Raw genomic sequence first — 13030 nt, 5'->3', positions numbered from 1 at the left:
ATTGTAGGAAACATCTTGATTACTGAAAACAGTAATAATAATCTTAAAGTACAATATAAATATTAAAAAAATCTGTCTTAGTAGCTACAAATGAAGACATCAAATTCTGCCAGCTCCTGCATATGCACTTTATTGTAAATTCACCAGTGATCCCAAATTAAACACATGCAGACATGTTGACAGGATTGCGACCATCAGCGACTCATCCCCTAAGTACTGACAACCTAAGTAATGTGCTGGCTTCAGCAAGACTACTCAGCGTTGTGAGACAGACCTCAGGCACAAGGCCACAACACCGTTAGACCATAGGTTAGAACTGGATACTGACACCCTTACAACTAAGATGGAAGGTAAATCCTTGGCGCTTAACTCAGCAAGCATGTAAGTGCATGCACAACTTCAAGATTTCAAATAGACTTGATTCCATTAAAGCAAGCCACAGACAATTTTTTTTTTTTCACTGGACGAGGTTTTTGGTGAACAAGTACTGCATATAGACTATATGCAAAGTAAAGTACTTGCCAACTGTTGAGTGCTAAGTCCTAGCTTCAAAGTGTTTTCCATGTAAATACACAGCATTACCCTAAATCATTATTTTAATACAGATTATTTTAATAAACAACAAGCTAAAAGGTATTGGGTATAATAGCATGGTAATACCTTAAATACAGAACAATGAATAGTACTTGCCTCTGCAAGCTTATCGTGTAGACAAGAGCAGAGGCATTTAAAATACAAGAGTAGCTTACAGTGGGAGGGGAAAAGACTTAAAGTAATTGAATTCAGAATGTGATATATTTAGATGAAGACATCTAATGAAAAACTAATTGGATTAGTGGGAATAATAATGGGATTTAAGATGACTAATAATTGGCCTTTTGCTATAAAGCTGTCAAATACACAAGGAAAATACCTAGAAATGGGAATCCCCTAAAAGTGCTAAGGTTAAAATTAAACATTAAAAATTGAAGAGGAAACTTTTAAAGATGTTTTTTATTTCTAAACTTAACATGAGGCAATAGCAGACCAGTTTCATATTCTAGAAGTATTTCATTTATTGTTTCCCATCCCTTAAGTCCACTTAAATATTCAAGTATTTGTAGGAAGGATGATGGTTGTGTTTTTTATTCAGTACAGTGCCATGGGGCTGGTGACGCGTGCATCTACTTAGGCCAAGCTGACATTCTGTATTGTTGTTACAGGAAAAGAAAAACTAAACAGGCACCCCTTAAATCTTTGTCCCTTAATGTGAGAGAAATATCCCACAAGACCCAGCAAAACACAGTCTGGGCTTAAAATAACAAATCAGCAATCAAAACTTTCCAACACATTAATCTTCACCATGATCACTGAATGCACGCTTTGCCTCTCTTGCCGGGGCAGAAGATCAACAGTTTGATGACGACAAAAGGCTTCATCAGAACCTGAGAGGAAGAATCAGGTGCACGTTTGTCGAGGAGGAGAACAGGTTCAGTCACAGAGACAAGCTCTTCTTTTTCTTCCTAAGTGCTTGCATGAGACCATTTCAAAGGAAATGCTACCTACAGAACTAGGTAGGACCACGAAAAGAAATGTTTGTGCAGTTGCACAACAAAAGGTGGTTTTGCTTGTTGATACAAGTATAGCACTGCTTAAACAAATCTTTGTCTGCAAAAGGTCGATCTTTTTGGAAACATCACTTAAATTTTCAGCCATGTTTTGCAATGCAGTCTCCATACAGGGTAAGATTTTCAAGAATATTTATGACTCAGCTGTTCCAACTGCAATGCTTGAAAGTACATAAAAACCCTGGTTCCATACGTATTGATAGTATAGTTCCTATCAGGGAGAGGGGAATTTCAAAAATCTTCACACTGGTGACAGGAAATGAGAACAGGCAGATTATCAAGAATCACAACAGCAAAGTTTAAGTTAAGAATACTGGTCCACCTACTTGACTGATATTGAATTTTCCTCTCTTTTTAACCAGTACCAATTTGTACAAAACAACAACCATGCACCCCACTGAAGAACAAAATGAACAGGAAAATGCATCTCCAGCCATAGGATAAGAAAGTACTTCCTCGACATTCAGGAAGAGCTCATCAGCCAGGTTTATAACAAGACAAATGAAACACAATAAATGGAGTGGAAGGGCAAACGTATTTTTTAAATTACAGTGAGATAGCTGGATTTTCACTTGCCAATTATCCAGACCTTTCTAGATGATGCTACTTAGGATGAAACAGCTGGGCTTGAGCTGCAGCGCAGGTGAGCTCCCTGACATGTTATACCAAGGGAGACTACAAGAAAGTATCACAGGTCCCATAGTTCTTGCAGCCAGCTGCTAGTGGACAGCAAGGATCACAGAGGACAGAAACATCATTAAAGTCAAAGCTGAAACATGGTTAAAGCCAAGGAACACATGATAGAAGACTGCTTCCAGTGGCATCCATCCTCTCACTGAGCAGCCTTGCTCAGGTTTATTTATCCAGAATAGCTGCAGACTGACAGATTTGCTTTTCTTGCATGGCATGGTGGTTAAGATATGTCCGAAGTGTAAGGAAATGCAGAAAATAGAATATGGCCCTTTGGCAGCCCCCTTCAGGCCAGATCCACTGGCTCCACCAGGGGCCTCTTCACAGGCTGCAGGGGAACTGCTGCTGCATGTCTGGAGCACCTCCTGCCCTCCTGCTGCACTGACTTTGGGGGCTGCAGGGCTGGTTCTCACTCCTCTCTCCCAGGTACTGTTGCACAGCAGTTGTTTGTTGTTTTCTTCCCTTTCTTCAATCTGCTCTCCCAGAGGCCCACCCAGCATCACTCCCTGTCTCGGCTCTGGCCAGCAGTGGGTCCCTTTTGGAGCCGGCTGGAGCTGGCTCTGATCTGACATGGGGCAGCTGCTGGGCTCTGCTTACAGAGGATACCCCTGCATCCCCCTGCTACCAAAACCTTGCCATGTGAACCCAATGCAGAGAGCAATGTGGCGGAGATGAGCCGCCCATCAGTATGAAACCACCACAGGCTGTGGGAGAACTAAGCACATGACAGCAACAGGCAGAGCACTGGTATGTCACGAGGAGCCTTGACCTAATGGCTAGGAGCACATGTTTACTGTGTGGAGAACGTCATTCAGTGATTCTCACAGGCAAGAAGGTCAGGGCATGAGTCAAGGATGTAGTAGCAGATTTCAAAAGAATGAGGTGAAAACATCATTTTTTTTCCCCTAGAAAAGGTGCTTCAGTAACAAGCAAACAATGAATTTTATAGGCAGACGAGCACTCTTCACTCAGACCCATGATACTCTGTCTTCTCTGTGTCTCCCAGTCCCTCACGTTTAAAGCCTAAGTCATCTTTAGGCTTCTATTCACATCACACCTCAAAACTGAGATATGTCTTCTCTGAAAAATTAATAATCCCCACAATGTGAAGTCACCCACCCTGTGACCAATACTGATTCTCCTAAGGCTCCAAAACTACTTTCCATCTTACTAAAATCCAGTGGTGCGCACAAACTCACCCCACCCTTCAGCCCAAGGGTTCCCTCTCTAATCACAGACATCTGGATATAAAGCATTTCAGCTGCTACTTTGTACTAAAGTTAACAGGTTTGGTAAACCCATAAATACTGTTAAAAAAAAAAAAAAAAAAAAAAAAAAAAAAACAGCTTGTATGTATTTCTCTTAGAGATATTCACCTGAAGCTTTGCTTTTGCTCGTAAATGCTGTTTTATACACTTTCTTCTAGAAACTTCACTTTCTGCCCTTCCTCAGCCCTGAATCCCCACTCTGCTTCTACCCACTTCCCTAAACCCCAGCTCAGAACATCACCAGTCGTTTTGTAACAGTACCTTTTAAGACCTCTGGAGGAAGATAATCCTCAATGACATCCAGCCTGTACATAAAGCAACCTATTGGCAGTGGGTTCAACACCTCTGAACAGAGAACCTCCCCACCCAAGCCTGGAAAGTCCTTGCCAAACATACCAGCAGGCAGTGCATTACGCTAAATGCATGGCGGACTTTCTCCTACAGTGAATCGCACCAGTCCAAAACACCACTTTTCCTCTGGAGTCCCAGCTGGTGGATTTGGGCAGTTCGTGGCATGTCCTTCTGGTTTTGCCTGCACTATGTGCTGACAGTTTCAGCCCTGCAGAAACAAAACTGCTGAATCCAGTAGAAAAGGGGTTACAGTCTTTTTTACTAGGGAAAAAAAAAAAAAAAAAAAAAAAAAAAAAAAAAAGAGTGCCTAAGGAAGTCTTAATAGATACATCACTATAAAGAGAGGGTGAAAGAGGATCAAAGGATTTACTGAATGAATGTGTCATGAGATGTCAAGAAGACAGCAAAACAGGATGAAATAACTTACAGAGGTGTTGGCAGGGCCTGCAATGCTCCTCAGCACAGAAATAACCCAGAAAAAGTGAAAAAATCTATAAGGGACTGTGAGAGAAATACCATACATCCTGGTCTGGGAGGAGAATGGAAAGATGGAAAGGGCAATTCTCATACTAGGCAGCTTTATAAAATTGTTCTACCATGACCTGGCAACCCACTATTGGTCTGGCTGATTACTACAGCCAAAGTTCTTCCAGAGTTTATAGTGAGTATAAACAAATGCTTTTCCACTAAAACCAATATAAACAAATCATCCACTAACACACTCTCCTTTCCAACAATTGTACACTGTCAAATGGCATATGAGCTCCAAAAGCAGTTACTCATATTCAGAAGCAAGCAGTGTTCCTCTGCCTATCTCTTTTCAACTTCATTGATGTTTTATGAACTGAAATCGGTTTCACTTACAGACAAAAGGTCAGAATCCAGCTCTGCCATAGCTGTGTTCGTATATTCTATGTGTTTTTTTTTTAGCCAGAACTCCACAGCTTCCAACAAGGTTACTTCAAACAGACAGCAGGGAAAATCAGAGGCAACTCAAACCCAGAGACTTTTGTTTGAGTGCAGGACAATGAATGGCAAATCTCATAACAGTGAGAAAATATCTACAGCCACTAAAAACCTAACACAGTGAGAGCAGTGCTTTTTAAGCTATTAATAGCATGTAGGAATAATAGTGCATTTGTGTAGCTGTTCTACAGTATTTATTTTCATTTCTGTTAATAAATATAAATTTTGAGCCACATCCTCATCAGACAGAAGCAATGTAAGCAATTGTTCCTGATGACTTTTAGGAGTCATCAAATAAAGGAAGCGAATACAATGTAGCAGTGTTTCTCTAAACATTGGTCTAATTAGGACAAAACAGAAATATATCAGAGAGAGAAATTTCATCTGGATCTCAAGGTCAAAGCTAGACTCTACTTTCTTTTCTTTTGCAATATCACCCTGTCTAAAGTAGGGATAAAATTATTTCCTGACGGTTATTATTAATTTCTGAGCTAGACAGAAGTCCTTGAATAAAAGGTAAATATTAGAAGATTCTTCTATCATCTCTTTTGTTTAATATGCCTGTCAGCATAAAAGGATTGCTAGTCCTGAGCCCTACTTGCAGTCTTGGGGAAACCAGGAGTGCTCTTCACTGGGACTTTGTTCAGCTGCTCAAAAACCTGAAAACAATGCCTTGATCTGTAAACCAAGTTACAAACACTATATGTCATCTGCAAATCAGGCAGAAGATGCCACACAATTTTTATGCATGCTTCAACATTGATACGCATTCTGAATTTGGCTCATTTCATGTTTTTCATTATAGTATTTTTTCTCTGAACTCAACAATATTTAACCTAGAAATTATGCATATTTAACTAAACCATCTGTGATCTTAAAATACTTATTTAACTCTAGAAGTACATATTTCATTGCAGTAATAGAGGGTTATGTTAAAAGCTAGTATTTTATAAGACAGCTAAGCCACAGTGACTGGAAGGCCTGAAAGGAACCTCAAGTGATAATCAGGTGCACCTTCCCTCTCTGAGACCCTCTCCATATCACACTTGACTGATGTTTGTCTATTCTTGCTCCAGACTTTATTCTAATGCTCCCAAGTCAATTAATTCCATCACTTCACTATCCCTTCTGTTAGAAAGTTTTTTTTATCTATCTTGTTGCTTCAGTTTTAAACTCTTCATAGCTTGCCCCTATTCAAAAGAGACTTGTAGAAAAAGTTATTCCTTTCTTCTCAGAGCTAGTCTTAAATACCTGAAAATGGTAGTCACAACTCTTCTCAACTTCCATTTCTTTAAGCTAAGTAATCACAGTTTTTCCAACTTTTTTTTGTAATTCATCTATTTCAGTGTTGGTTTTTTTTTTGGTTTGTTTTCCAGTTTGATCTTTTTATTATTATTATTATTTTTCCTGAAAAATAATAATAATTATTATTATTTTTCTTTTTTGTTTAGGTGAAAGGCCCAAAAGCAAACACAGTGCTCTAGCTGAGTCTTAACTGTTTTGGAACAGAGCAGAAATTTTCTTCACACTTCTTCCAGGCAAAAACTAGTTTAAAAACAGAAGTATAAAATCTTTTTTGAAAAAAAAAATGTGGCAATTGTGACTCTCTATACAAATCATGATACAAAACAATCCTTAGTTACTTCTTCTGCAAGAACTGCTGTCTAGCCAGTTCTTCCTACCCTGTTCATGTAGTTCTTGTTTAACTATACTGCCCCAAATTTGTAATAGTAACTAGTACTATACTATTGAATTTGAAGCTAATGAATTCAATCCCATTCCCTCAGGCCATTTCTCTAAACCCATTCTCCAAGCATCCTCTTGGCTAACTCAATCATTCCTTTAAGTTCCTACCTCCAATCAGAAAAACAGTTGTACAGCCTTTTTTCATTCAAAAGTAATGGCAGAGACCTCCTAGCCACAAATCACAGTTATTATGGAGTTTTTGTCTGCAATAAGGAAAAATTTAAGCCAAGAATAAATGAAATAAAAAAAAAAAAAAAAGGAATGAGAAGATAAGAAGCTTATGGGAAGATTTCACAGACTCACACTTCTGCCAAATGTCTGATAACTTGAAACGTGGCATGCTACATAAGAAAAGAAGATATTAAATGCTTAAGAGTAAATGCTGTAGGCATAGCCAACAGGAGTGGAAAAACTATCCTTTTCCAGGATGAATAGGAAGAGAAAAAACCTGTCTCACAATTGCAACAAAGAAAGAAAAAAAAAAAAAAAAAAAAAAAAAAAAAACTGTTGGCTTTTTTTTTCCCCTAAGTGTTTGGCATATTATAACCATGAAGCAATAGAAATGAGACAATTTAACCACATAACCTGTTGTTAATATGACCACTGAAGCATGGAGGTATAACCTGACAGCTGTTAAAAACAAAGACATACATGATTTTGTTTATTCCTGAGACAATTGTTCTACTGTATAGCTGTGCATGGAAGAACAGCAGAATTAAATTATCCAGATGAATGTTCCAGACAACATCAAACAAAGGCAGAAGGAACCTGAGAGCTGAAGGCCGTTAGACGATTTTTTAATTTTATTTTTTAATCTTAGCTCAGCTACCATCTGGAAAACCTTGTCTTACCATCAAGAAAACCTTGGGACACTTACTGGGCAAAAGTCTGCAATCCCATGACCCTGAATAGAGCCTTTCTCAAGTATGGTCACTTGACAGGAGGTATCTGTACAATGTAGAGAATGCCCGAAGGTAAATGCAAAAGTCAGGCTCAATTACCGGTTTTAAACTAGTTGTTTCATTGACAGAAAGAGTAGTAATACATAATCTGATGTTTGGATTCCTCCTTGTCCAATACAAGGCCCACACTGTCCAATGCAAGGTCCAATTTAAACTCTGCCCATCACCGTATTTTCAAGATATCTTTATCTGTGGTACCAATGTATGTATTCTGATTTTTCCCTAAGCAACAATGCTGATGTCTCTCTCTCCTCCATCTCCTCAAACTTCCAGAGAGGTAAAAGCTTTCTGATTACTACTGACTTTTCCAGTTTGGTTGAAACTGGCCAATGAGTTAAAAATAGGGTGGGAATACTATGAGAACATAGAAGAGGACATACAGACCTTGGGGTTGCACAGCTAACAATTACTTGGGTTAGTTGAGCACTTTCTGAATTTCAGCGATCACAATTGCATTTATATCAGCAAGAAGTTTGCTAAAGAATGTCATCTCTCAGGTTCTACAATCAGTGTCTTTCTTCTCTTTGTTTTCTTTATCATAAGAGGTTTGCCCAGGTTTAGATAGTTATTAGGTTTAGATAGTTAAAATATGTATGTCTTCTTATTTGTTATTACAGGAATATCTGATGATGTAAGCCTCTCTAAGTCCCCTCCTAAGTCCAGCTTGTCTTTTCATGGTTCCAGGTCAGGTGCATTATTCTACTTTGTGATTCGGTGAGTACTTTGGTTTTTGATCCTATTTGCCATATAATTCAAAATAAGACACACTGGGTTGGCAAATACCAGACAGAATACCTTGTAAAAAGAGAAAATGATCTAGATAATTAAAGACTTTTGAACTACAAAACCTCATCCAAAGTTTTAGCACACACTTAGAAGGTAAGAAAGAAAGTAAAGACATGGAAGAAAGTGGAAATTTGGGGGTATAAAGGAAGATGAATTTACCAAAGGTTGAATGATTGAGAATAATAGATTTTCAAACAAGAGAAATGAACCACTTTTAATATATCTGGACTTCATTAAAGTTCTTTATACAGTGTCATATGGGAAAAGACTATGCTGTATAAAATAGGAATTGAATTCAACAATTGTAAGATGGTAAGAAACTATCTACAGGGAAGGATGTGCTGACAACAAAACAATTGGTTGAGAGGGGAGGTTGTCTTAGAGTCCTTCAAGAAACTATAAATTTTCCTTTATGCCTTTGGTGTAATGTCAGAATGACCCATTCATCAAGAGGACAGTTGGAGTGTCAAAGGGTGGGGTACCTAAAAAGTGTGTCATGTGCACTGTCTGCAATATGTATATGTCATAAATAATGTGTGGCTTGACATGAAGCTAGAAGTTGCTAGTGATTGTAATGGTAGATCCTCTGGATACTCACCAGTACTATTGAGACTGCTGGCAGGTTTTAGTGGCAGGAGACAGGAGGCAATTCACTGTTTTTCTGACTGGACATTGAGATGAACCAGATGACCGTGAGGCATGGAGCTCTGGAAATCAGTTAGCATTCAGCTGTGCCAAGCATAAGATTTTTTGCCATAGGCTGGTATTTCCTTAGTTTGATGAGGAGCAGAAGAAAGAACGAGTCAATCATTAACAGGAGGACCAAGAACCACACATATGATGTCACTGTGAAAGAAAAATGTGGCCCTAAATGTATATGGAGGCAAAATTATTTCCCTATCCAGCAGAAACACAGACTTCATTATACAACACTTTTAGGAAATCACCTCTGTAATACCATACAGTCCCAGTCATGCATGAAAACACATATTGAAACAGGTGTGGATTGCTAGGATAGATGAGGCTAAGACAATTTGATTTGTATACCCTACAAAAAGGAGGTGGAAAGCAGATGTAAATGCTATCAGTAAAAAACAGCAGGGAACTTCAATGCCAATAATGATAGAGGGTTACTTAAACTGCAAGACAAGATCGGTATAAGATCAGCAAAAGCTGTAAAATAATCATATATTAAGCTAAAAATAAACTATTTTATATGAGAACTAAAATATTTTTTCTAAAATATAAACTATATTCCGATCCTTGCCCCAAATCTGTAATGACTAATTGCAATATACACTTCTTAGTGATTCAGAAAGTCCACTGTAGTCCAATACTTTTGTGTTCTTCCTAATAAATTGGCATCCTAGCCTCATATGTACTGAGAAAAAAAATATAACTGAACTCAGTATGTTATAAAGCTGGCAAATTAGATTAAGTATGCTGCCAAACTGAGGCCTTCTGCAGGCCAAATTAATATGGACAGAATTGATTTTTCTTATGTGGTACAGTATATGTAAGTGAAACATGTAATACATAAAGCTGGTTTTCTGCGTTTCATGCCAAAAAAAATTCTAAAGTTAGGACATGCAGATTCAATTATAAAATCACTAATATTTCATATTGACTAACTTCAATCAGAATTTCTGTAGGACAGCCACCTAAATTTATTAGAAAAAGAAATCCACCATACATTGATTCAACATGATCAAGATTCTATGAAGCTACAGTGATAGGATGTGCTAGGATGAATTTTCCATTTTTTAATTTAAGTTGGAATAAGTAAATTTAAAATGTATTTCTATAATGTCCATATGGTAATAAATAACAATTTGCAAAAAGAAAAATCATGAAGCAAACAAATTCCAGAACACTTTAGATAAAACCACATGAGTTCATGCTGTATTCTGAACTAAAATTTGTGTTAAAGGACAATCGTATCCAGAAGTTGAAATGTGGAAAAAGTTAAGTGTTTTGTAATAAGGGATTATTCCCGGAAACAATTATGCTACTTTGGTGTCCTACTCATTTAAACAGCTTCACTCCTCTTTCAGCGGTCTCCCTTTGTTTATTTATAGCTCATTCATTTATTAATATTCTTTTCCACCAACCCCAAAGACATCTTCCCTATAGAGTCACAGGAGCATACAATGCAAGAATAGGACAGACTGAAGATGGCAAAGTATATGTTTTCCAAGAATAAAAGTTCATTTGTTGCAAATGTTTCACTATTCAACAAAAGCCAAAAGGAATTGCTAGCAAGCTCCTTAGGAGGCCTCACTCCTACAAATAAACATATGGGCTGAAAATGAAGCCATGAACAAGGGTTCATTCAAGAACTGAAGAGCATGCTGTCGTGTTGTGTGCACATGCAGGCGTCCAGCAAGAGATGACAACTACTGGAGGGCACTGTACCTTACTGGTTTTGTAGTGCTTATGGAGCACATGGCAGCATATCTCATTGCTTGTATAGCATTTGTGACAGCAAAGTTGGCAGCTGGGAGAACAGCTACTACCACAGAGGCAAAGACCATAGACACCTCTGGAAATTTCAGATGAGACTAGAGGGGAAGCGAAGAAAACATTCTGGTTTCAAAGCTAAGATGTTGCAAACACTTCCATGGATTATATCAGAAAATTGTATTTTTACTACAAAGGATGCAAAGGATGTTTAATGACTCTAAAATCTTAAGAGGATTAATCCATAAAGTGAATCTTACTGTAAGGTGGCTTTGATCTTTATATGCTTTTTAAAGGTAGAGATTTTTTTCTTACATTTTATTAAATTTAATTGGAAAAAGCATTTCAGCAGAATCCTGCTGGTTTAACTGCTATTTAGTTCTGTCGGTCTTTCCTATTGAACAGAGTTCCGGTTTTGCCATGTAAAAGGACACCAACATTATCCTAGTGAAACACCCCACCAGAAAATGCAAAGGCACTGTACACTCCACAAAGGGTTAATGCAACCTATTAACCCTGTAAATTAGAGAGGCCAGTGAGAACAATCCTCTAGAAAGAATTCCCTTCTGAACTCTCTGCCAAGAAGCCCCAAGAAAAGGCAAGCTAAAGTTTACATTTACTTTATTCCCATGGGTATTTTGGGTGTAAAGTAAAACCTAGCGCCTGCAGAAGTGGCATGTTAGAACTGGATACTGAGAAGCCCTCCCCATTCAGAGCAGGGAGAGGAGTCTTCAGGCTTAGATGCTATTATGGAGATCTAATCAAAGACGCTCAGACCTGTGCTGAAATCTGTATTTCAGATTGCCCTCAGTTTGAAGGATCTCAGATTCATTTTGCCAAATGAGGCTTAGTCAAACAATTCCAAGATCTAAATGCCCATGGCTTTAATCCTCTTTAAACCTCCGACCTCTTCCATGATATTGGGCCTAACTTTTAATGTTCTTACACCTCACTCGGCTCAGCTGGAAAACTGGGTAAGAAGCATGGCTGCACTGAAAACCAGATGCTCCATCCAAGCCAAGTTCTGCTGAAAAATAAGGGAGCATACACTTTCCTTGAAGCAATCACTGCAGTCAATAACATGTGTGGTGGGGGAATGCAAATGTAATACCTCACAGGATATAAATCATAGATTATGATTTTCTGTTTAAAAAAAAAAAAGGGAGGGGGGAGGGAAGAAACAACACAAACAGGACACATTTAGAAATACTAGGTTCTGTAGAACAGAGTCGGCACTTAAGTCTGCATTCTGCAAATGTGCACACACATGTATATAGCTTTACTCACAGAAGGTATTTTGAATTCAGCAGGATGAATTGTAAGCAGGAATATATATTAAAAAAAAATAAGGCTAGATACATATATTTCCATAAAGTGTGTTTTCCATGCACATTTGAGTGCGTTGTGAATTTAGTATCAGATTTATTCCATCTTTCCCAGCTGACAGATTCACCAAGCAGTGAAGGATCAATGGCAAGAGGTTAAATTGTATTGCCTCTCTCTGTAGCATTCGAGGCACAAGCTAATGTTCCTACGTACATCACTCTTTCTTGCTGAGTTTAAATCACTCAACTTTTTTTTTTTTTTTTTTTTTTTCCTGCTTATTTCATCTCCACACAGGTTTGTGCATCCTTGGCATAGAGATCATTTTCACACACATCAAGGAAGTCTCTGAGGTATCAAATAAACAGACTCTTCTTAAGACTTTTCTTAGTATAGTCTATATTTTACCCAGGTCCACAGAAAAAGCAAAGCCAAAAAAAGATTAGGTTTTAAGGGAGTCTGTAAATCCAGGGAAGTATTATTTGTTTTGGTTAAAGTTTTTTGTTTGTTTGTTTCATTGTTTTTTTCCAAAAAGATGGCAAATCAAGGCAAGATGCTACTTTTTAATCATCACAGAGTATGGAATACTGAAACAAGAAACAGTAACAGTTTTTAATTTGTAAGATTTTTTTTTCCATTTCTTCAGGAAGTCTCTGCAGGAAAGAACTCAGTGAACATAAAAATTGCATGTTCATTCTGCAAGAGTTAAATCTCCCCTCAAGTCTTGCATTTCTCGGCTAATATTTCAGTGCTGGCCTCATTACCATTCTTTACTTCCATTAGAGCTTAAAGATTACTTACAAGTTTTACTAAAAAGGAAGGAAAGAGGAGAGGAGAGGAGAGGAGAGGAGAGGAGAGGAGAGGAGAGGAG

This window comes from Oxyura jamaicensis, chromosome 2 (genome assembly GCF_011077185.1).
Source record: "Oxyura jamaicensis isolate SHBP4307 breed ruddy duck chromosome 2, BPBGC_Ojam_1.0, whole genome shotgun sequence".
NCBI classification, from domain to species: Eukaryota; Metazoa; Chordata; class Aves; order Anseriformes; family Anatidae; genus Oxyura; species Oxyura jamaicensis.
This window is presented reverse-complemented; position numbering follows the sequence as displayed.